This window comes from Lagenorhynchus albirostris, chromosome 5 (genome assembly GCF_949774975.1).
Source record: "Lagenorhynchus albirostris chromosome 5, mLagAlb1.1, whole genome shotgun sequence".
Lineage (NCBI taxonomy): Eukaryota > Metazoa > Chordata > Mammalia > Artiodactyla > Delphinidae > Lagenorhynchus > Lagenorhynchus albirostris.
Window position 1 is genome coordinate 56,833,016 of NC_083099.1, and position 26,477 is coordinate 56,859,492.

The 26,477-nt window shown below is 41.8% G+C and overlaps 1 long non-coding RNA gene across 1 annotated transcript in view; it reads left to right on the forward strand.

The window, feature by feature from the left end:
• Positions 1-26,477, forward strand: part of LOC132521006 (uncharacterized) — a 250,720-nt gene that overhangs the window by 95,911 nt on the left and 128,332 nt on the right. Inside the window, exon 2 of the long non-coding RNA XR_009540679.1 lies at positions 8,915-8,981. This is a non-coding gene — a long non-coding RNA (uncharacterized LOC132521006). The remainder of the gene's footprint in view (positions 1-8,914; positions 8,982-26,477) is intronic.

Consider the following 26,477-nt stretch of genomic DNA (forward strand, 5'->3'; position numbering starts at 1 on the left):
TGAAGGAAGTCTATGAATGAATGAGGTTTCCAAGGAAGCGTGCTCCATAGAGAGAAGGAAGGAGGAGCCAGGGAGAGAAACAAGGAAAGTGCCTTCACTTAGGGAGGGAGAGGCGAAGGTGGGAGGGTTGGGGAGGTGTGAGGGTGGGGAAGAGAGAGAGACGGTGAATGAGTCAGGAAGATGCTAGGTAAGAGACAAGGGAGTAGCTTGCTTCAGAGAAAGAAGGCAGAGGGTTGAAAAGAATAAAGGCTGGGAAAAAGATATTGTATTAGTGGACTTCCCTGGTGGCGCAGTGGTTAAGAATCCGCCTGCCAATTCAGACGTCATGGATTCGAGCCCTGGTCCGGGAAGATCCCACATGCCGTGGAGCAACTAAGCCTGTGTGCCACAACTACTGAGCCTGCGCTCTAGAGCCCGCCAGCCACAACTACTGAAGCCCGTGTGCCTAGAGGCCGTGCTCTGCAACAAGAGAAGCCACCACAATGAGAAGCCCGCGCACCGCAACGAAGAGTAGCCCCCGCTTGCCGCAACTAGAGAAAGCCCGTGAGCTGCAACGAAGACACAAGGCAGCCAAAAATAAGTAAATAAATTTATTTTAAAAACCCAAGATACTGTATTAGTTTTAGGTCATTGCTGAGTTACAAGAATGTAGAGCAGAAGCCAGCCTCCAAGGGGTTAAGTGGCAAGGAGGGCATATCCGGGTAAAGGGGCAGGACTTTGAGGAAACTTCTTGAGGAAATTCTAATGCCAAGGCAGACATATCAAGAAGCAGATTAGCTGTCAGTTTCAAGACCCTCACTTGCCCAGACCTTTCCCAGGCCCTAGGATGTACTAGCAGTGCCTTCCTATGGTTATGTAATCTGTAAAACTTAACACATGTAAGATGTTCGACTTAGTCTGTTCAGGCTGCTTTAACAAAGTTCCACAGACTGGGTGGCTTAAATAACAGAAATGTATTTATCACAGTTCTGAAGGCTGGGAAGTCTGATGTCAGAGTGCCAACGTGGTCAGGTAGAGCCCTCTTCCTGGTTTGCAGGCAGTGTCTTCTCTCCCTATGTCCTCACAAGGTGGGGGAGTGGGGAGTTGGAGGAGAAAGGGAGAAAGATCCTCTTATACAAAAGCATTAGTTTCATCAGGAGGTCCCCACCCTCATGACCTAATCTAGCCCTAATTACTCCCAAAGGACCAGTCTCCAAATACCATCATATTGGGGATTAGGCTTTCAACATATGAATTTTGGAGGAAGACAAACATTCAGTCCATAGCAATATTTAAGTGCAGTCAGTTAAGACTACTGTATCTTTCTATTCAGGCCCTCCTTTACTCACAGTTCCCCTGTGGTTGTGAATGGCATTTGAGTATCTGCTTAGGGAACTAGAGTTAGGGTTTAAGGGGGATACACTGTGTGGTTCACATAGAGTTAATATATAGTTAAGCTACTACTAATAGTCTTGGGAGTTCTCCCTCCGCCACTGGGGCTGACTCATCCAGCAATGACACCAAGTGTGAATGTGTCTTTTGACACCTGGCATTAGGAAAAATGTGGAGGAGAAAAGGTTTGAAATGTACAGAGCCAGAAGCTAGTGTGTGAAACGTCCTTTTAATTATGAGATATGTAAAATTGCAAGAAGAGGATCTGGTTCTTGTCAAGGCCCAGTCAAAATGCAAATTCTTTCCTATCAGATAAGATAACCTAAAATTCATAATATACCACTGTGATGAGACATCAAAGGCAAACTGGTTAATGGGTGTTGTCAGTTCAAAGAAGATTTAAGATTAGTCATAGCACACACACACACACACACACACACACACAATTTTAAATGTTCTAAATTTTTTAGCTCACAGACGAAGGAAATTTAATGAGATTTTTATAAATTTGAGGAAAAAAATTCTACAGATTTACATATTACCAATAATGGTGTGGGAAGCTAAAACTTTTCTAAACTGTAAAAATGAACACATTTTAAAAAAATTAACAATGCTGAAAAACAGATTGAATCCTTGCCAAATAAAGAAGCAATCAAAGAGAATGCAGGTAAAAAACGAGGGAGGAAATGTTGTAGAGGCCAGACAGTTAATAAATTAAAATATTACATTATCTTTTAATTGTAGTATTTTTTAAAAAAATTATAATTTGTTGCATTTTTTCTCATTCTAAATAAATATTCACTTGCGTACTTAACTTTTTATTTATAAGTTTGAATGCTTTATTTTAAAGAGCCCTCCTGCCCCCAAATTGTATAACCTGCAGGCCCCACAAAACCTGGATCCCCCCTCGTATAACAGCAGGGTTTTTTTCTGAAGGTTTACTCATGTTTGAACAGAAATAGCTAGGATGTCAGCTTTTGGCTAAAATAGGTATTAAATATTTCATTAATAGTAATTTTTAGACTAGGAATGACTTGAGCATTTTGTATTCAGAAGGGAAGGAGCTATCTGTAAGGGAAAGATGGAAATACCACGATAACAGGGACACTTGTTGGAGCAGATCTCATTTTGTGGAAAGGAATAGATTAGACAGAGTAGAGAGAACAGCTTTCAAAGGAAGGTACAGACAGCAGTGAAGAAGGAAAGAGAGGGAGTGGACTCTGAATTAGTGTGGAGGGGCGTTGGGGGAGTCCTAGTCCCGTGACCTGAATCTTCTAGCTCATGAAGGAGGCCAGGTTATCACCTCAAGTACCAAGGGAGGGTGGTTTGAGGGGTTTCCAAAGCCTGAGCATCACTAAGAACTGTTTTGCAAAATGAAACTGTGAAACAGCAGTGATGGACCTGCTCTCATCCAAACTCTGCCTATTAGTCCCAAGACACTGTACCCAGAGACCATCCCACGGTCTTGACAGTATCTGTATCAGTTTCCAAAGCCTGAGCATCACTAAGAACTGTTTTGCAAAATGAAACTGTGAAACAGCAGTGATGGACCTGCTCTCATCCAAACTCTGCCTATTAGTCCCAAGACACTGTACCCAGAGACCATCCCACGGTCTTGACAGTATCTGTCTAAGGCAAAGACAGAGTTTGGGGATAGTCCTATACTTTTACCTATTCTAGTGTCAGACTGATCAGAGGGTAAATCTGAGGTAATAACGCAAGGTTGGTAAGGAGACAGTCAGATGGGGAACTTGAGTTGTTGCCTAGAGGAAAGACACAGGGTTTATTTATATATGGCCTTATTCCACACAGGATATAAGGCAGCTTACAAGAATGCATGCAGTAAAATAGCAAGATGTGGTCCATAAATAAAAAATCAAGGCTAGCAAAAGCATAAAATATGGAAGAGAAGACTTCAGATGTGGCTTGTCAGGGGTCTTCAGGTGACTGAAATGTTGCCATGTGGATGCACGTTTAGGGTTATTTGGTTCAAGATCGGGGGGAAGAGATACAATGAGGCACGTATCAGCACAACATAAGGTAGAACTTTCTAAGAAGTGCAGCTGCTTCACAACGGAATGGAGGTCACAAGCTCTTCCTCCATCACAAGACGCATTTAAACAGAGCTAGGTAGCTCCTTTTTGGCCTGCTATGAGATCCAGCTTATGCAGTGGGTAGACTGGCCCCTGACATGCACTTAAGGTCAGCATGTAATGATTGTATGAAAGGAACGGTTCTAAACAATGCACTATAAGGAATGAACTATTCTAAAATACTCCACACAGTAATAAAAACTTGTCAACAGTCATACTGAGTATTTGTATGACCTGCAGTATTGTTGCCCACCTTTGAGTGCCCTTGTAAATTGTAATCCCAAAATTTCCGAAGCAGAAATGAGTAAGCTCCAAATGGGAGGAGGGGTGGAGTGAGAGGTTTGTGGGTTATATCAGCTTCATCGTTCTCCTACTCTCTGAGTCGCCATTGGCAGTTTGCAGAGCTAGTGGTATCCCTCCACACAACATTGAACAACAATGGCTCTTGTTTCCTATCATCTGTCAAGCCCAGTGCTAGACCCTGGGGAGAAATAGTATGCCAAAAAGACATAGTCCCAGCTTCTATGGTGAGTGTTGCTTAGTGGGAAAATGACATTAGTAAAAATAATCACCTCTATATACTTATAAAGTCTGATAGGCATTGTGAAGAAAGAGAAAAGTACTCTAGGAGAGTGGATAGCTGTAATACCTGCTATAGCATGAAAGAAGGACATGTTTTTGTATATCATCAGATGTAGGAAAGTGTGGGGCAGGGATGGGAGTTCAGAGCGAAGGTGTTTCAGGCTGAGGGGATGATGTGAGCAAAGGCTAAGAAACATGAGGGAGCATTTGAGGAATTGCATGGCCAGAGTGGCATGAGTCCAGGAGGGAGGATCCAGGCTGTGCTCAGAGGACGTTTATAGTCATCCTAATGGTGAGGGAAGCCCTTTGGTTTTACCGGGGGAGAAATTGATCATATTGGTGTTTTGCTGTTTTGTGTGTGTGTGTGTATGAAATCATTTTAGCTTTAGTGGAGGGTTTAGATTGGGGAGTGGGGCAAGAATAGACATAGGGAGACCATTCTGTAGGCTGCATGAGTACTCAGGGTGAGAGATGGCAGTGATTTGGGCAAGGATTGTGGTGGCAAAGATGGAGAGAAGTGAAGGTTTCCTGAAAGTGAGTGTGAGATGAGAACGGGCAGGATTTGGTGATGGGTTAGATGGGAGGTAAAGGTGAAAGAGAGGAAGTGTTATCAAAGACGACTCCAGCAACTCGGCAGGTGAGTGTTCCATTCACTGAAAGGGTGCATCGATAGGGCTGGTCTGAGACTGGCTGAAAGGAAACAGAGATCTTCTCACCTTACCTGGTTCAGGGTTAGAAAAGGCAGCCAGTTCAACTAGTTCAAATTCAGTTCAACTCAGTGCCATTCCATCCTATCCAGTTCAGTTAGATTCATCTTACGGAGCAGCTACGAAATAAGGCTCTGTGAGTGATCCAGACAAGTATGAGTGGCTTTCAAGGTGATTGCATGGTCATCTCTTGTACTGGCCACGTAACCAGTGGCTGTCCATATAACCAAAGCTCCCCACACAAAGTGCGAAGTGCCTACAGAGAAGAGATGAAATGTCGCCAGACTACAGCAGTTAGTGCCCCCTACAGAAGTCTTGACTGACTTCCAAGAGGATTGGACTTTTTCTAAAAATGGAGATAAGACTCTATAGGGTGCCTTTGAGGTTATTGGGCAAGGGGTGAGATGAACATGGAAGAACCTCCAATTTCCCTTTGTTGCTCTACGCTGACCAAGCCCTGGGGATTGGAGTATGTATACTTGTTCTTAGTGCTGATTCCCTCTCAGGCTGCTAGGTGCTTCCCGAGGGATCCTGTGCTTGTGTCCTCACTTCCATGGATAGTAACTAATCTCTAATGATCCCATCTGTATTTTACAACAGCTAATTGAAAAGTGTCTGATAGCTGGGAATTTTCTGACAAAGGTGGTGGGCAAATCTAGTCTATGTATTGAGCATCTGGGGATGCTGGTTCTAGCCGCATCACTGCCCAAGGTTACAAGTGGAAAGCAGGAGCCCCAGCTTCCTCTCTCCACCTCCAGCCATGTCAGGCAGTCTTATGCCCCTTCCTCATGACCCCTAATGTTCCATCTCCCAAAATGCCACTAACACCCCCCCTCCAGACTCCACTCAGAATCTCAGGGTAAATACCATTGTCTAAATACAAATACTTTTGGGGGAACTCATGTACTTTATCTAATTCTGGGTCTTAATAATACTGACTAACCCTTGCACACTCAACTCCACTTTCAAAATGTGTTTCTCTAAGTGTTTCATTTAATGCCCATACAACTTTGTGGGGTATTATCATTATAATCATCCCCAGGAGGGCTAAGCTACTTACCCAAAGTCAGACCACTATGTAGCGGTTGAGCTGGGACTCTGCATTTCATGCTCTCACCCCTCTACCAGTTGTTCCCTCTGAATAAAGCAAACAGATCTGTGTTGGGAGGGGGAGCTTGAAAATGTGAGGAGAGGATTTTCCCATTATCCCTTGAAGTCACACGACATAAGCAGCTGTCAAGTTCTCCCCACTTAATGGTGGTCCAGCTGTCAGCACAATGGCTAAGAGTACAGGATGTAAAGGGAGATAGTCCTGTATTTGAATACTGATCTTTAACCTCCTGTATGTGACCTTGAGCAAATTATTACAAACTGGGACAGTACAAAAAGGGACAGCCATCATAGGGCTTTGTAAGGAATAAGTGAATTAACATATATGTATACATATACATATGGATATACACACAAATACATATATGCCATAGTTTCTGAAACATAGTAAATCCTTTAAAAGTATTATTGTGGTGGCAGTGTTTTTGTAGTTTTATTCCAGAGCCCAACTTTCAAGTTGACCTCAATTTGAACAGGGGAGGCAAATAACTTTGAAGTGCTTTTTTGCTCCAGGTTGGTTGGAAATGGCTGACTAGAATATTGTGTTGAGAAGGATTCTGAGGTTTACTCTGAGACCAGCTGAAATTAATTAGTGTTCCTATATGTGAGCTGTGTAATTTCGCCCTTTCTTGAGACTCATTTGCAGCATCTGTCAGTCTGTGCCTTAGCTTCTCAACCTGATTGTCTGCCTTAAGCATTTGCTCATTTTTTTTGGTCAGGACCAGTCCTGCTATGTTCAGACTAAGTACAGTTTCCAGCTCACAGGGGCACTGCCTGCTTGGGTGAGAGCAAAGAGTTTAATGAACAGGAGCTATGTATGGATGGGTTCTGACAAGAGGGGTTAGCAGGCTGGGGATTCAAAAATAACTACACTGCAGTAACTCTGGGTGAGCAACACATGCTATATATTTCCATCCAAATAAAAGGCATTTATTTTGAAGACTCTGGAACAGCTGTAACTTGAGATTCCCACCAATGCTTGGAAAACTGTCAGTCCTTTCTGAGTGGCAGTAGATATAGAAGCAAGAATGCCAGTAAGAATGTAAAACTGATTCTGAGAAACAGGGCCTGGATTAGCCTTCCAAGAAGCCAGCATTCTTTAGCACTGATCTGGCTTTCAAGTGCTTTGGGGACAGTATTTTTATGAAGCTTACTGATGAAACATTTGCTGATCTCTCTCCTGGAAGAATTAGAGATATACAATAATTATTATGAATGATCTCTTAGAGTAGGGCTTATCAAATATTCCATTCTGTGATCTGCAGAGAATTCTAACAGTGTGCTATGTTTTTCTTTTGCTTCTACCAAATTCATCAATGTCTCAGGTCATTATTTGTCTGATCACAACAACATGCATTCATGAATATGTATCACCTAAAATCCTGCCATTTTATGTGTTAATTTGCTCATGTCTTTAGGTGTTTATAGCAATTAAATGAGACCTTGATAAATTTAGAGGAAATAAAAAAAGCTTTGATATTATGAGTGCTTATGTGATTGAACTGCAGGCTCTGAGATAAATTATATTTTGTGCAACTATTAACTCATTTATTGGTTTATTAAATATTTTCCCATTTGGTTACATTTCTTCTTAGGAAATAAGCAGTCTCTTCTTTTATTTTTTTTATTTTTATTTTTTTTGCCGTACGCGGGCCTCTCACTGTTGTGGCCTCTCCCGCTGCGGAGCACAGGCTCCGGACGCGCAGGCTCAGCGGCCATGGCTCACGGGCCCAGCCACTCCGCGGCACGTGGGATCTTCCCGGACAGGGGTACGAACCCGTGTCCCCTGCATCGGCAGGCGGACTCTCAACCACTGCGCCACCAGAGAAGCCCAAGCAGTCTCTTCTTGACTGCATTGTTTGACCCTCTTCTTTTGTTCATTTTAGCTTGTGAATGCAACTAATCCTTAACATGGCTAATGTGAATTAGGTGTACTGTCCTATTGGGTATCTATCAGGGAGTCTGGAAATTTATTTGCAGTGGGTCAGGGCAGCCACAGGGCAGGCTGCTCAGGGGTCAGAGTTCTGTCACAGTCCCACCAAGTAGGAGGGGACCCAGGTGGAGAAGGGATCCAGTGATAGCAGAGGTCACCAGTGGAGAAGGGGCCAGTGACAAAGATTTCTGGCTACCTGAGAAAGAAAAGTTGGGAGTTGCGACAGCCCTGCCAAGCACAGTGGTGGGTAATTACAATGATGGTGTTCCAAAGGTAGGGCTTGGTAGCATAGGGATTTGAAATGGGGTCCAGAGAAAAAGCACCATCCTGGGAACTGGGACATGCCAGGGTGGAAATGGCACGAAGGTCCAAAGGAATGAGAGTGGCAGTAACTTGGTACCAGTCTACAACTTCAGGAAGGGATGGGGTGGGGTTGCCAGATTTAACAAATAAAGATACAGGACATGGAGTTAAATCCAAATTTCAGATAAACGAAGAGTACTTTTAGAACCAGTATGTCCCATGCACTATCTGGGCATACTCATACTAAAAATTTATTTTTGTTTATCTGAAATTCAGATTTACCTAGGCATCCTGTATTTTATCTGGCAGCCCTAGGTGTGTATAGGGGACACTGGTCAGCACTTGTGTGCTTGAGGAAGCCTCACTTATCTGGGAATGACGGTGGGGCTGGCTGGAGGGAGGCTGGCGGTGGGGAGAGTGAGATGGAGCAGGGCTAACGTGTCTATGTGTGTGACAGAGAGAGAAGGAAAGAGGGACTAAGAGACTAATCCTGAATAATTATATGTTGGCTTTAAGACCCACTTATTTCCATAATTTCTCATTCATGTTGGGGGGGGAGGGGTTTGTTTTGCTTTGCAAGCACAAAGTTGCACTTGGCCTTTGTCAGAGACAGGATATTTGTTGGTTTGTAACATGAAACTGGCAAAGCTGTGTATACCCAAAGCAGTGCCATCTCATTGAGAATGAAAATTTCAATCCTCCGAAACGGTTGTCTAGATTACAGTGAACACATGAATATTTGGAAACATCTGGATGATTGCTATCCTTTGCATAAAAAGCCACATGACTGACTATATTTTTCCATTTTTACCCAGATATTTTGGAATAATGTAGATAGCCAAAGGGGCTCATCTCCAAGAGAGAATACATAATCATCATGAGGTAGGAAATTTTCAAAACTACTTCTTGACTTTTTTCAGTCTTTTTGATTTGCCTTTATGCCTTCTAATTATTTTATTGATCTTTGGTTCCTATCCTACCCCCTGCCCAGTGCCAAGCACAGTGCTTGGCACAGAGTAGATGCTGAATAAACTTTTTAAATGAATACATGGTTTAATGTATATATTATTCTTAAATAATTTAACCTCCAGTACAGAGATTATACTAAGGATTGAAAAACTATTTATTTAAAAAGGAAGAGAACACATATGATTGACTGCGCACTATGAGACAGGAACTTGGCCAGACAATATATATTATGTGTCTATGTACATATACACACATGTATGTAGATATATATATACATACTATTGCAGTCACCTTGTGAGTAACGTTAGTAGGGCCATTATACATTTGCATAGACACAGAGGTCGAGTGGATTGTGAAGATCCTCTTCTAATAAGAAGTAGGGCAGGGATATGAACCCTCATCTGTCTGAACTGAAATTGATTCCCCTGATTCCATGCAGACTTCCTGGACTAATCTGAAGTCATTGTTCATGTTTTGGGAGGTCTCATATCACTTTGAGAACTTGACGAAAGCAAGATTCCTCTCCCAGAAACATGAACATAGAAAGGAATATTCCCGATTTACAAGCACTGTGGGTTCATCAAGCATCCCGGATTAAGGACCTCATAATTAGGATTCAGATTTCTTCCCACAGAGTCAGGGCTGAAGATTGGAATCAGCCTGAAACTGGTGTGGTCACAGCCCAGTTCTCTGACAGCCTGTCCACGAACCTTCCCTCATGGAGGAGAAAGGATCATTTATCTTCTTTTCATACAAGATCTGCTCAACCCTCAGAGAGCTAACGTGCTTCTTTCATTCCTGTTGGGATTACATAGTTCTACCAGTAAATGTATATACTATACTTTATATTCAATATATTCATATTCAAAAAATATAGATTTTCTAATTCCTACTTTTCCTCATTTAGTAATGAGAACATTAATAGATAATAGTCACCCAAATAAAATTGTGTCAGGTGCCAGAAGCACAGCAGTGAACAAAGCAAATGTAGTCCCTGCCCAGAGGCAGAGTCAGCATGAAGCTAAGGAAGATTCAGCTTCGTGTCCCCACCAGCTCAGCCCCTTTTGAGGTCCCGGGAGAGGCCTGAGGAAAGTGTTCACACAATTGATTATAAGTTTTTTGTAAAATGTGCACAGTAAGGTACTTTTGTATTGTTTTTCTTAAAGAGCCAGTCCCCTCCCCCAAGGGTACAAGCTCAGGGGCCTGCATCTGCCCCATCGCTATCCTCATGGCTTAGAGAGGAAGGGTTGACAGTTGATGGATGAGTAGTTGCAAGACTGATGGATCTCAGGGTTGGGGGAGGGCTGGGTAGCTACTGCAAGGGGATTTAGTCTTTTGGCGGGTGACCATTTAAGCGGAGACCTGAAGGATGAATGTTTGGTTTTGTTTGTGTGTCAAGGAAGGAGCTTCATTAACAGGTGGGGAGGACTGTGGGTGACAAGGCCCTGGGCCAGGAGGGGGCAGGGCTGGTTTGAGGCCTGTACTGGGTACCCCATGGCTGGTGGGCATGGAGAGTGAGGGGAGAGCGATGGGTGAGGAAGCTGAATAGAAGAGTGAGCAGTTTCCCTGGGACCCTGCAGGGCCTGTTAAGCATTTTGAACTTTATTCTAAGGACGGTGAGAAGCTGCTGAAAGGGAGTTACATGATCAGATTTGCATGCTAAGAAAACACTCTGGTTGTAGGGTGGAGAATAGATTTTTTTATTTTGTTTTGTTTTGTTTTGAACTTCTAGAAACACTGCTTGGATCACAGCTGTGACTTGATTAAACAAGTGAAATATTCCTTGGTGAGGTGAGGGGAAATAATTCTCTCAAAGGCCATACACCTCAGTATGTGAGAGGACAGAACACCCCAGCCAGCATCTGACATACTGAATCAGAAGGACAGGTGAATCAGGGCAACAGGGAACAAGCTGGCATATCTGTGCTGTTGGTGGGTGTGTGTAGTGTGTGGCTTTTCTGGCACCCTTCATTCTTTCTCCATCACAGTTGACATCAGGTTGGAAGCAGTGAGGATTGAGGGAGACTATAGAAAACCAAACATCTCGAATCAACAGCTTGTGATGAGGATAAAGGTGGTGTCAATGCTAGTGTCAAAAATCATGACTCTCTTTAAGAAGCCTTTAGAGCAAAAGTGAGCTTGCATGTGGAAGGGCCAATAAAAACTGGTTAATCTAGCAGACTGCATTCAGCAAATTTCCAAACTTCACCAGGCCGGTTATTCTCACCTCTTCCCAATAGCTTCCTTGATTCCTTTCCTGGTTAGGCTGTTTTTGCTCCAGACTTTGCTCTCCTACTCTTCCTCTGGAATTGTTCATAGTTTGTTACTATCAGAGAGAAACGCTGATATTCGCTTTGTCCAGCGGTGACTCTGCCTGTGAGATGCTATTGCATGGGATGTGACAGAAAGATGCCTCACAGATTAGAGTTGCACAAGGGTCTGAAGACATTGTTTGAGGACCTGCATCCTAGCCCTCCTCGACAGCACAAAATCAGTTCAGCAAAATTCAGCCACTGAAGTCCAGCTCAGCGGGCCTGGCTGAACAAGGAGCATGGTAATAATTCTTAACAGGGTGTATTTATTAAGTGAAGGAATTATAGAATACATTTCAGATGAAAAAGAAGTGTTCACGCTTCAAGGGTAATGATCACTTGTCCATAAAACTAATAGATATACGTTTCGTTTGTGATGATGCTAGATAAATAAGGAGTTAAGACATTTTCAGAATTACAATAGCGTTTCTTATCTGCCTGCATTAAATCAAGCTCAAGAAACTAATGCAGACTCCACATTGCCTATAGTCTAATACAAACTATCAGCATCTAGGGTTAAAAAACTTCTGGGAAATCAGGAGTAAGGCTTTCAGTGTTCCCACCATCTATCAGTCTGGAAAGCTTTTCCTAGTTTTTCTATTTGGGGGAGGCATTTTAGATTTGTGTACCTGTCAGCTTGAGCGAGGGGTTGAAGAAGAAATTCAAAGGAAGGAAAAGGAGCCGATGATCACTGTCCTTGGGGGTGAGGCGGCGATGGGGAGAGCAAAGGCTGGGGAACTGGAAGGGCATGATGGGGAAGGGCGGTGTGGCTGCTGTCAGCTCTAACCTGTTTCCTTCACTCCCGGGGAACCGCTCCTTTGCAGCCAACCCACACTGAATGATAGCTGTCCCTGCCGTTTTCTTAAATGTCACCGGAGGAAGACATTTTCTCTTCCCTGGAGTACACATGCTCTGCTCATGGATAAGTGGACGCTTGATCCCATTTTCACACTTTCCAAAAATGGGTCACCGATGAGTCACAATTTTGTCAACTTCTCTGATATGAGAAGCCATACATGGAAGTATACAGAAATGATTTCTTTAATGTGATGTCCTTTCTGTGTGGCAGTAAAATGACTTTCCTACCATCAGGAGAAACGTGTGCTCTGAATTATTTTTATAGCCATAAAGGCAGATCTGTAAAATGCTGTCTGTACCTGATAGCTCTGCTTTTATTGATTCTATTCAGAATTATATCATTCCTTGAAATGTTGGGAATGGGAAAAGAGAACAAGTATATGTTGGTGGTCTGTGAGTGCTTTACAGAATTAGTTGGTGTGAATTATAATTCCTGAACCCTGTTGTCCAAGCAATATAACTTTTCACATATTCTAAAATAGCTTAATTCCTATTTTGGGCCCCTGTCTAGTGCCAAGAACTTAGTCTCAGTTAATTCAGAGCTTCTCACCCCGTTTTCCTTGGAGTGATATCTAAGCTCTTGAGGAACAATGGCTGATATATTTCCAGCATGGGGCTCTTGGATGTTGGAGAGGGGTTTGGTGTTCGGTCCTCAGCACCATATAAGTCCTACCAGACTGAAAAGCGAAGTGACCCACATACCCAACCAGCTGCTGGGTTGTCCCTTATTTCCATTCACAAGGTCTTTTTTTGTTGCTCCTGGTCATTTTGCTCCTTTTGAGTCACTCTGGGGCGTGGGGACCCTGTGAGGCTGTAGGAGTCCAGAACTACTTATTTTATCTTGACTGTAACCCTGGGTATTTGAAATCTTGTTTTCCATTATGAAGCAGGGGAAATGAGATTCAGAGTAACTAAGACCTTGCCCAGATTAGTAGAGCACAATCTGCTTTCCAGACCCATGTGGCTCCCTTCATTATAGTGACTACCTGTCCAGCTTTATCCTCCCACTTCTAAGAAGCCTCTTCTTATCACCTGAGAATAATGTCTACCTCCCTAGGAATTTCACAGCCTTTGCTGTGGTCAAACCTTTGGGATGACATTTAACCATCACATACCGCTTTATATGCTAGTTATCTGTGCACATGTCAAGATAGCCCTAATTAGACTGTGGCTTTTAGAAGGCAAAGACCATTTCTTATGTTTTTCTCCATCTCTTTCACTAGTACCACACTATGTATATGCCAAATGCTCAATATATGATTGATTAGAATAGAAATGATATGTTAATAAATAAATTAGTAAATGGATGAATGTTTACTCCCTATAACCATTTGTTCTGTTTCTGTGTTTAGACTGTGATTATACCCTAGTTAACAATATAGTATAGCCCATAGACATCTACTCTTGCCCTGACCTTTTAACTCAACTGTCCCTAATCTATACAATACCCTGGAGAGCATATAGATCCAGCAATGATGCGGCTTTATCGCAGGCTTTTCCTGCTCTGCCTACAGAATCTACTGGTCCCCCCACCTCCCTGACTGTTGATTTCCTAATTTTCTGACTCCATGCCCAGGATCTAGATATAGGCCTCAGCTTCCTCCTTTGTTAAGACATGTCATTTAGACCCTTACTTTTCTCATTGACTTTGGGAGGACCTGCTGCCCTGTCACAGGATTGACTCTCAACTCTACATGTTCCCTTGATTGTCTTGGGAGACTCTAGGCACAGTCAGTGCCTATGCCGTCATCAGCCTGTGGTTGTCTTCACCAGTGTCCTCATCTTCCCAGAGGACGGAAGGATTATTATACTGGGGACATCGGAATAAATCCCAGTAACTATCCATTCATTCAAGAACAGAAGTCCAATTCGATTTTAATTAGAAAACAGTTTAGATTAATATCTATAGTGAAAAGGAGGAAATGGTATGCTTTCCTATATATTCTATGGCAAAGTTTAATGCTCAGGGTTAATCCCCACAAAGCCATCAGGTCTATTGGTTGTAATGGATAGAAATTCAATTCAAATTAATTTCAGCCAAAGAAAAGAACTAATTGTCTATGTAATTGCAAAGTCTGGGGCTTCAGGCACAGTGGGATCCAGGTGATATCTGACTCTTTTATAAAAATCTATTGACTCTGTTTTCCTTTGTTTTGGCCCCCAACAATGTCTGGTTTGGGTGCTCCTTTCATCTTGCAATCTCAGAGGCAGAGAGGTCCTTTTTATCTCAGCATCCTATTAATTCCAAAAAAGTACTCTGATTGCCACTGTTTGGATTGTATCTACAGTTAGGCTCTGATCAGCTTGGATCATGTGTCTCCCTCTATAGTTGTCAGTGCAGGACCCTATGATTGTGAACCTCTCTAGAGTCACATGAAGTGAGGAAAAGGCAGATTCCAAAATGAAGCAATGGAGCAGAGAACAAAAAACCCAACCAATGCCCACTGTTTGGCAAGTGGGAATTTATGAGTTAGGTCCTTTGTAGCACTTTCTTTGCCATGTAAAGTGAATCCATGCCCTAGAAAGGGCTATAGGGCTAACATCTCTTATTAAGTTCAGGCCCTGTGCTGAGTACATTAAAGGCATCATATTCTTAGCTCTTACTGGATTCAGCCCTCTTGGGAGTCATACATCGCCCAACAGGCTGAACTAGGCCTCATGTAAAAGAGAGCCCTTACTTCCTAAGCATTCACAGCTCCCATTTCACACACTGCTCTTGATCTCTTTCTTCTGACCTCCCCCAGTGTCTATTCCACCACTTACCAGTCCATTTTGGTTATACCAATTGGCCATCTCCCAAAGCTTCCAGCCTACTCTCCCCTTCTGGCTGATGGCTCCAAGCACAGGAGACCCCACCCATGTTGACTTACTCTGTGGACCATTCACACTGAGCTTTCAAGGTGCCCTATCATGGTATATTTGTTAGTTCCACACAGCTGGCATTCTCTGAGGTAGATAGAGTCATCCCAATTTCTCGTCTGAAGACACAGAGATTCCAAGAAGTAAAAGACCTTTTCCAAAGACATATATCTAGATGTAATTAACTGAATATGGAGTTAAACCCAAAGCCTGATTATGAATTCACCAGACACTAACTATGTTAGGTTAATATGCATGAAACACTTGTAAGTCCTTGCAAATTTGGCAAGTCAAGATAGAATTTTTGGTCTAGTCAATAAAGATATTGCAGCTTGGTGATATTTCTAGGTGATGCTCTTGCCTGAATTTTGAGTTGAGAAAAGAAAAACAAAATTTAAGAATACAAGGAAACAGATTCACTGTGAAGGTTTGTGCTGTTTTTGAGAATGGAGCGTCCCAGAATTGTGCAGTACACGACATAAACAACATTGCATAGTAGCCCTGCAAGGAAAGGAATAATTAGAACCTTAATTTAAAATAAATCACCATTTAAATTATATGATTTGCTTAAAGAAAGTTAAGCTTAAGGCTTACTTGTGTTATATATGTATGTCTGTATATTAAAATTCAAAGTAACAGCATTATATCTGTTATCTGCTTGAGCCCTGCAATTTCTCATATCTGATGCCTTTGCCCATAGGGTATCAGATTGTTGATTCTCTGCAAAGGCGTGGCTTTCTGATTCTAAGGATAAAAACTATATAAGCATCAGAATCCAAAGGCTTCTTTTATTTCAAACAGCTCTTAACATTTTGACAAGTTAAGCACAAATGAATCATAAATGTACAGATTAAATTTCTCTTGGAATACAAATGGGTTTAAAACAGAGGAAGAAAAAGTGGTTGGTCCAATGCATCCATATTTTGCTGAGTCAAGAACTTTCAAAAAAGAGCCTAGTGTTTGAAAAATCTAAACATGCCCTAATAAGACCACAAATGTGAATATTTCCATATTTTAGTATTCTGTTTCCATTTCAAAGTCAAAATAGTTTAATGAGCACGTTTAGAAAGAAATTCTCTCCCTTTCCCTAATTAGTGGTTTTTCTTGTCTGGCATCCTTTATAGTTTTACTTGAATTTCTTTACTTTATCATCTGTAGTCAAATAAAAACATAAGCTGACTCTGCCTGATGAACTGCTTCTGTGTGACTGCTTCTGTGTGGGCTCCATGGTTTACCTAGACAAGAACCTTCTCTGCTTGTTTCAACCACCACATAACAGGAACACTTATTATTTGGGTCACTGAGCAAAAACCATCAACAAGACACATTTACAAGAATGGCCATCATCAAAAAATCTACAAACAATAAATGCTGGAGAGGGTGTGGAGAAAAGGGAGCCCTCTTGCACTGTTGGTGGGAATGTAAATGGATACAGCCACTATGGAGAACGGTATGGAGTTTCCTTAAAAAACGAAAAATAGAACTACCATATGACCCAGCAATCCCACTACTGGGCATATACCCTGAGAAAACCATAATTCAAAAAGAGTCATGTACCACAATGTTCATTGCGGCAATAGTTACAATAGCCAGGACATGGAAGCAACCTAAGTGTCCATTGACAGATGAATGGATAAAGAAGATGTGGCTCATATATACAATGGAATATTACTCAGCCATAAAAAGAAACGAAACTGAGTTATTTGCAGTGAGATGGATGGGCCTAGAGACTGTCATACAGAGTGAAATAAGTCAGAAAGAGAAAAACAAATACTGTATGCTAACACATATATATGGAGTCTTAAAAAAAAAAGGTTCTGAAGAACCTAGGGGCAGGACAGGAATAAAGATGCAGACACATAGAAAATGGACTTGAGGACACGGGAAGGGCGAAGGGTAAGCTGGGACAAAGTGAGAGAGTAACATGGACATATATACACTACCAAATATAAAATAGCTAGTCAGAAGCAGCTATATAGCACAAGGAGATCAGCTCGGTGCTTTGTGTCCACCTAGAGGGATGGGATAGGGAGAGTGGGAGGCAGACGCAAGAGGGAGGAGATATGGGGATGTCTGTATATGTATAGCTGATTCACTTTGTTATACAGCAGAAAGTAACACACCATTGTAAAGCAATTATACTCCAATAAAGATGTTTAAAAAAAAAGACACATTTACAAGGGGTGAGAAAAATAAATTGCTGCTTATCTGCTCCATATCCCAGGTTCTTTAATAACATGATCTGACTTGGGCTGGATGTATTGAAAAAGCAATTAAAAGGATGAAAGGAAAGGAAAGTAAGTAATCCTAAGGAAACTAAGTTACCCATCTAAGTAAAAGAGGATAACCCTTGCAGAGACAGTGAGCGCTGAATCCCAGAAGTAGAAATCGTGTGTTTACTGAACCCTCTTACAGGGTGAGAACGCCAGAGATTCATCTTCCTAGGAGACGAGCAGAACTAAACTGGCGTGTGGGCAAAGAAAGGGGGACCCAAGATAGCAAGAAAGAAATAGATGAGGATTTGGCATGGTCACATAGGCACTTAGCCCAGGAAGAGGCAGCTTGAGGAGAGCCGAGCTATTGAATAGGGCAGAGAAGGGAGGTGCCCATGAATAAAAAGATGATTAAACAAGAGGCCCCTTTCTTGGTAGCTACAATCATTTTTCATTGATTGAGCACAATCAGTTGTGAGTATTGCAGAGCCCTTGCTGTTAAGAACCATGCTGTTAAGAGCCATGAGGTGTGATTTTGTCTCAGAGCAGGAAGCTTAAAGAAATATTGAGATGAAGTGCCTATCTGACAAAGAATACTGGGACAGAATCCATATTCATTGACATCAACTTTACTACTAACTTTTTTTTTTTTTTTCTTTTTTTGCGGTACGCGGGCCCCTCACTGTTGTGGCCTCTCGCGCTGCAGAGCACAGGCTCCGGACGCGCAGGCTCAGCGGCCATGGCTCACGGGCCCAGCCGCTCCGCGGCACGTGGGATTCCCCCGACCGGGGTACGAACCCGCGTCCCCTGCATCGGCAGGCGGACCCTCAATCACTGCGCCTCCAGGGAAGCCCCTACTTCTCACTTTTGATTTTCAATATTACCTTGAAAACCAGCTATGTTATTTTCAACATCTGGGCTGATTTCTCTTTACATTTCCCAAGCAGCCTTCTGCACCTAACCTTGAGTTTTGGTTGTGTCAGTTTGAGGGCTTTTCAGGGGCTGGAGGGGAGAGTGTCACTCTTTCTTTTTGCCCTCTATGTAAATTGGAGCTGAGGAATGTCCAGACTGCATTGGCAGAGCTGATTTCAGAGTCATCTTGAACCTTAAGGAAAAACCTGTTTCTGTGTTTTGGATGGCCCGAAAGCCCTCCAGCCATCAACCTGCCTACCAGCAGGGAATCTCTTTGCTAACTCAGCATCCTGCCCTCAGTCAACCTTGTTCCTTGTACTCCTAGAATTTGCAGGTAGAGTCTTCAACAGCAAGGTCATCAGACAGCTTCAAAAGGAGTAAATGTTGCTATCTGATATAAAGGAACCGTTGTACAAAGCACATTCACTTATAATTATCACACAGCCAAACAGAAGAAAATGAGCCCCTTTCCTAGAGATTTTTGAGCTAACTACTTTGAAGATTCACCTGAGGGTAAGTGTCTACTATGACCATGTAGCCATGTGGAGGCTCATGAGTGCTTTTCTATTTATATATTTGAATAAAACTCAAGGGAAACAGTTGGGTACAATAAACAGAACATTGGCCCTAAATGGAGCCTGATAGACATGAGTTTAAATCCTAGCTTTGTCACTCAGTAACTCTGAGACATTGAGCAAGTTACTTTTAAACTTATTGGATCTCAGTTTTTTCATCTGTAAAATGGAGACAATAGCTATCTTTGAAGACAAGTATCAAAAGAGATGATGTAAGTGGGTCACCTGGCACCCATTGGTCTTGCAACAAAGGTTGGTTTCCTGTCCTTCTTTCTTTCTTCCAAGTGTCCTCACTTGAAAATAATTTTTTTACCAGTGTTTTTCAAAAGGCTCAAAAATTCACCCAAACTTCATGAGCGTAAAAGGACTCCACCAAACAACCCTTTAAGAAGCAGTCCCATAAAAGTATCTAGAACAGGTGTATTATTTCTTTTAAAGAGCATAAGAGTTTAACAACAGAAAAGTTACAGAGAACAATGTTTTTCAAGCAATGGTTTTAGAGTGGCTAGGAGGTCAAGTCACAGATAATCTAAGGTCCCTTCCAGCTCTAAAATTCTATGGTTCCATGAAATTACGACAGTAGCTGCAAACCAAGGCTGCCCTCTATGACTCAGAAAGAATTGCAGGCACTGGGCTGGCTACTTGGCATACTGAAGATTTGATTAAAAACCCACTACCCTCAAATATTACCTTTGGGATTAGCAGATCAAATAAATGCACGCTACTGCCTTGTCAGATGTAGCAGATATGTTTTCGTCTGCCAGTACATTCTAATGGAGAAAGTACCCAGTAGCTAAACAAACGAGCAAACAGTCCATGAAGATGAGAACAGGGAAGGGGGGTGGCATTCCAAGCCCAATCTACTAATCTCTTGATTACTGATTGGCATTATCTATATGAGGGAATTTAGTTATATGTAAAATAAGAGATATAGGGAAAAATCTATAAAGGTGTCTAGTTCCGAAACTAAGAACTCTCAAGAAAATCCAAACAAGGAAGCTGGGGTAAAAATGATTTTAACTTCTTTTAAAAATAGAATTAATTTCCATTTAGATGAATTTTTTAAAAATGAGTTCTAGAAAACTTGGTTTTGCAACACTAAGCATTGTTTGAAACAATTTATTTTCAGTGGCTATTTCAACATGAGAAATGGAATGTAAACACTCAGGATATGACAATATCTCTCGCAAGGAGCGAGTATGTGTATGTGCGTGTGTGTTGGAAGGATGTCTTCCCTTTTTTTTTGAGAAGATAAATTTTTTTCCTCTTGCTTTGGGAGTTTATTCTGTTGCTAGAAAATACTGCAAACATGGATTCAAAAGTCACCTTTATTTTTCACACTGGGAGTTAGGGAGAATCTGAGTAATTAAGTAGCAAGAACACAGATTCCTAAAGACACTTCAAAATCAAGATGTTCTTGCCTAGGGAAGTAACAGTCTGTAGCAACAGATAGTTGCCAAGACAAACATGTTTTAAGCACCTACTATATGCCAGGTTCTGCTTTGACACTTGTAAAGGGGCTGGAATCTTGGAGCTCTGTCAATGCCCCCAGATGGTGTTCTAATTTACAGAAAAATAAAATACTTTTAGGGTGAAATGGATTCTTCTACTCAAACCTGAGCAGATGAGAGATCTAATTCAGGTTAAGCAACACTATGCAGTCTTCAAAATTAGTGAAAAAGGAATTTGCTTAATTATATTAGGTTTTTTAGACTTCGGAATATTCACCTTCAGTATATTTCTGTTGAGTGTCTACTATGTTAAAAGAACTGGGAGGGTATAAAAAAATGATTAAAAGTGTTTCTGCCTTTTATTATAGTCTAGAAGGGCAGAATATATATTGTTGCTTTAATTGAATGCTACATCTAATTATTAATGGTATAATTTTTTTTTATATATATAAATTTATTTATTTAATTTTGGCTACACTTGGTCTTCGTAGCTGTGCGGTCTTTCTCTAGCTGCTGTGAGCGGGGGCTACTCTTTGCTGCAGTGTGCGGTCTTCTCATTGCGGTGGCTTCTCTTGTTGCAGAGCATGTGCTCTAGGCACGTGGGTTTCAATAGTTGTGGCATGCAGGCTCAGTAGTTGTGGCTCACGGGCTCTAGAGCACAGGCTCAGTAGTTGGGGCGCACAGGCTTAGTTGCTCCGTGGCATGTGGGATCTTCCTGGACTAGGGCTCGAACCCGTGTCCCCTGCATTGGCAGGCAGATTCCCAACCACTGCGCCACGAGGGAAGCCCAGTGGTATAATTTGTACAGCTAAATTTTCATAGGTATGTATGTAAGAAAACTACTTGATGATTTTAACCTTACAAAAATAAACAGAGCCACCAAAACTTTAAAAAACTCAATAAATAAATAAAACTGGAAATACAAAAAAACTGGGAGGCAGTAGACTAAAATGTTCACAGTGATGTTTTTATGGTGGTGGAAACATGAGTGATTTTGGTTTTCACTCTTATTTATTTTTTAGCATAAGCCTACTTTTCCTGTATAGTTTAAAATATAAAAATTCCTTGGAAGAAGGGGATGAAGGAAGAAATAAAAGTTAGTGAAGATGGGAAGGAGGAAGGAAGGAAGGGAGGGGTGAGGGAGGAAGGAAGGAAATAAATCATGCTTAAAGAAGGATATTTTTCTTTCTGCCACTCACACTTCTGAGAACCCTGGCTGTTTAGGCCATAAACCCACAACTGCTCATTTTTGCATATGCAGGTTGTCAAGTTTTTTCCCAGATGTGGCAGAGCTTAAGATATCTAACCTGAGTATTATAGGAAAAGTTAGAATGATGGAACGGTTAAAGCAAACGGGAGTCTGAGTTTGCAACTGTTGTCCCAAATAAATTTAAAGCAAGTGAAAGTCCAAGTGAAAGGGATTGGAGCCAGGAAGTGACAAGTAGATGAGGATGGGGTCTAGTACAGAGGCCTGGGTATGAGCATTGCTCAGGGAAGGCTGGCTGGATGCCGTGGGATTGAAGGAAGTGGGTGGAGTAAGTTGAAGTAAGGCTTGGGGTCTGAATCATCTGCTGGAATGACACCTAGTGTTTCTTGTGGTGCCATCAGAGACTCCTTGCCAAGTTAGAGCATCTAAGGGAAGCCTCAAGGGACCTTCATTAGGTGAACCACCTGAGAGCGCCCTGCCTGTTGGTAAAGGTTCAGATCCAGCTATATGAGTCCTGTTTCTCCTGGGTGGAGGCCACCTATGTCTCATTTGCGTCATTTCTGCTGGCAGTACCTGATCCTTCAGATGCATTAACTGAATGTAGACTATCTTTCCAGAATTGCTGCACAAGCTGTAGTTCAGTTTTTCCCCTGAACCTAGGTTTCTGTAGAAGACCGTCAGACTGAAGTTCTTTTAGCTTCCATGCTATATGTGAGCAAGGTGGTATGGTATAGAAACTGATGGATTGGAGATATATTTTAAAAATCAGAGTATTCCACAGAAAAAAAATCCAACTTTCTGATACTGTTTGACAAACTGGAAAATCTGTTAACATTAGGCCCGATTCCCGCAAAGTAACCATAGGATAGAGCTAAACAATGGTGTTCATTCATTTCCTTCTTCCCGCTTGACTGGACTATTCTCCAAAGGGATTGTTTGCTTACTGATACACAGAGACACTTAGGAGCAAACACCTCTTCTTCCACCTCTGGACGTGAGGTTTGCATGACTTCTGAAACTCTAACATCACCTGGGTCCATGAAGGCAGTGAACTGAGCACAAGATTCTATGCTGAGGATGGTTGAGTGGAAAGGTGAAAAGAACTTGGGTCCCTGATGACATCATTGAGCCACCGAATTAACCCGCTCTAGAGCCATCATATCTTCAGAGTTCTCGTTAAGTAAGATAATGTATTTTGTTGATTCTACGTTACACTTTCTTTTCATCGTTCAACATCTCTGAAATCAGAATGTTATTTTGCCATGATAATATCTTACAATCACTGCTGGCCAGGGGTGGTCCTGACATAGTTGTCATTGCCTGTGCATGTGTCAATTTGATCATTATTCCCAGTGACATACTGACAGCTGCAGCCCCTTGACAGTTCAGTCAACAAACCATTGAAGGATGTTCAAGTCAGGGATCTTGTTCTCTGTCTGAATGCCTTCCACTGACATCTTCTGGAAATATAAAAGCAAGCATCATCACTGAAACTTCCATAATGAGTATCAGTGCTTGGAAGAAATTTCAAGAGGCAATAGTGGAATAGTCTTTTAAAAAGTGCTACATCAACAACACTTTTGATGTAACAGAGGATAATATTGGGTAGAAAAAATATGGATATTAATGGCTCTGACTTTAAAAAGCAATTCAGGGCTTCCCTGGTGGCGCAGTGGTTGAGTGTCCGCCTGCCGATGCTAGGGGACACGGGTTCGTGCCCCGGTCCGGGAAGATCCCACGTGCCGCAGAGCGGCTAGGCCCGTGAGCCATGGCCGCTGAGCCTGCGCGTCCGGAGCCTGTGCTCCGCGACGGGAGAGGCCACAACAGTGAGAGCCCCGCGTACAGCAAAAAAAAAAGCAATTCAGAAGATTCAAACTCTGAATGTGAAAATGTTTTATGAATGTGAACTATATGATTTATGGTTGTATATATACATATATTTCTAATCTATAACATATATTGTCTATGTGATATATGATAAAATATGTTATATAAGTTTTACAATTCTCTTTCAATAGGTAAAACTAAAAATTTTAAGTCATTAGAAAGCATTGTGTCAATGCTAACTGGCAGTGTTTTTATTTTTCCTTCTTGCTTTCTTTCTTAGTGGCTCATAAAATGATGGTATGTGTTACAATCGGTGTCTTACATTTGACAAAATCAGTAAATTCTTCGTTGTTTAAGTTGCGGCTTTCTCTTTCTTGCAGTCAAAAGCTTCCACAATGATATAGCATACATTTTATGAATATTTTACAGGCAGTAGCTTTCTTTTTAGCTCCCTAAAGGAAAAGGAGTAGAATAAGTTAATATCCATGAAGTGTGGGAATCTGAGTTCTCCATCAGGTCTCTTCATAGATAGACAATAGATATAAGTAGTGACAGGGCTACTTTCTTGTTAGTATAAGAATATGATGGGTAGGGAGAGCAAGGGGAGACTTGTCTCTCTGTGAGCTAAGAAGACATCCCTACATCCTCCCTTCTGCAAAGACTTGTCACTATTCAACAACCAGAAGTTGTGCTCATGTGTTAATGAGCAGTATCTCCTGGAAATGAAAATGTGTCAGCATCGTTGCTAACAGTTTTCTTAATTAACCTGCCGATAGTCTTAGCAACTGAGTTACCTATTGTGTTGGAAATGAATTATTTGGGTTCTTTTGTCCCACGGTACCCCCTTTATGCTCTCTGACTATTATAGGACCATGGTGCTTTTTGATTAGCCCATCATAATTTCCTGAAGTAAGCAAGAATTTGAGAAAACACCCATGGCACATTACTTCATTGCTTAAACTTGCTGCTGACTCTATTATCCCTTAATAACTAGGTCCTTCTTTAACAATAGTGTTCATTGTACCACTCATTTATTCTACACTATGCCTTTTCTTTTGACGTGTTTCATCCTCATAGACAAGATTAGTTGCCTCCCTTCAAAGAAGCTTCACCATGGGGCATTACTTGTTGGAAGAAGAAATATTTCCTGCTTTTCAACCTGTACATGCCCCAGTCATTCATGCCTAGGAAATATTCACTGCAACGTGGGTCTTACTTCTTCAAGAGTAACTAAGCCCCGGGACTGGGAGCTCCGTCCCTGTGATAAAGTGCACATTTCCCGTTAAATGCAAATTCTTCATTTGAAAAGGTTGAATAGAATGCTATTTTTAAAAAGAATTCCAGTTGGTTAAATTTAGTGTCCTAAAAAAATTCAGTCCAAGAATAGTTTCTGGCTTTGAGCCCGCGTCGTTTCTTTTGTTGTGAATTGGATGTATTTTCATTCACTGTAAGCATTTCCTGCAGTGTTTGTCGTTCTGAGAACACATATTGATGGCTTTGTTGGCTTTGATAGTATTTGTCTTTCCTTCTAAAACGACTTATCTAAATTTTATTATTGCCAAACAAGTAGGACCTTGTTTTTATTTTAATTTTGAAGTTTCTGTCAGTTGTTTAGCCTCTTCTGTCATAAATTCAGGCTGCCGTATTCCCTGCTGCCACCCTCATCTCTGTCTACAAGCCGCATTTGCTCCTCTCCTCAGTACCTCAAAAGAGACAGGCTTAAGAGACAAATCTCTGTATTTTTTGCTAACAGTTGATTTGATTTTAAGGACTGGACAGTCCACCAGTGTCCTGTCAGTCCCTCTCACCTGCCCTATGGTCTCCTTTAGCTTCTCCTATTGATTTCTTTCTTGGTCCCTTGATGATTGCAAGAGGGCAACTTCTGTTTCTTGAATGCATATTTGGTGCTCCTGGGCCCTGTCCTAAATGCCTCATAGATGTAAAGGTAAGGAAACCAAAGACCAAAGTAATTAGACAACTAGCCTGAGGTTACCCAGCCAATTGGTGGTAAAGCTAAAGCTTACAGCCTCATTTGCCTGACTATGAAAAACTCTCTCTTGTTATGAAAGTAACATTCAGAGCCTCCTAAAGAATGTGTTAATTTTGGGGGGAGGGGGCGTTTCTAGTCCACTTCACTTTCCTTACATTCCAGACACAGTAACACAAGAATGACCATATCCTTGAGCTTAATTCTGCACATATTTGATCTGTGATATTTTGGCATATTTTACTTCAAATTTACCACATCTGAGATATTAACACCATTTTTTTTTTTTTTTTTTCGGTACACGGGCCTCTCACTGTTGTGGCCTCTCCCGTTGTGGAGCACAGGCTCCGGATGCGCAGGCTCAGCGGCCATGGCTCACGGGCCCAGCCGCTCCGTGGCATGTGGGATCTTCCCGGACCGGGGCACGAACCCGCATCCCCTGCATCGGCAGGCGGACTCTCAACCACTGTGCCGCCAGGGAAGCCCTATTAGCACCATTTTTTTGTGTGTTAATTTCTAAATTAACTTTTCTCCTAAATTTGTGATCAGTATGTTTCTTGTTGGAATTCTGCCATAGTATCAGGACTTCATTACAGACTGTCTCATAATCCTGATGAAAACTTGGCCCTCTATCAGATTTTCCTGGTACAAGATGAAACATGACAATAGTCATCTAAGAGTGCTGTGTCGGGTAGTATGCCATCTTTCAGGCTTCTTGGACCTGAAACTATATACCAAAAATAAACCTAACTTAATACAGTATGTGATGTGGAAATGCTACCATCAATGTTTGTACAGGAATCAATAGATCTGATCAATTGATGGAGTCGCTGAGAAATGCCTTGAAAATAACAAGAGCCATGTAAATAGGCCAAATTTGTCAAATTCTGCAGCAGTGTCTTCATCCGACAGGCAGTACAGCTGCTGATTCCTCCTGTGATCCCTCAACTCAGCTGAGTGTTCAGAGGTCTTTGGGATTCTATTCCAAGATAGCAAAATTATGGGATAATTTAATTCTTGGATCAGTCAGCTTCGGAATAGGAAGATCTGCTCTTGAATATTCTGAATTCCCTCCATAAGGAGGAAGGTACACTAAAGAAGAACTCTGTAACTCAGTCACCCTAGGAAACACATCAACTAAGAAATCTGGAAGAGAAAGGAGGACAATTTTTATGTGGCTTTTAACAAATTTGCTCATTATCCCTTTA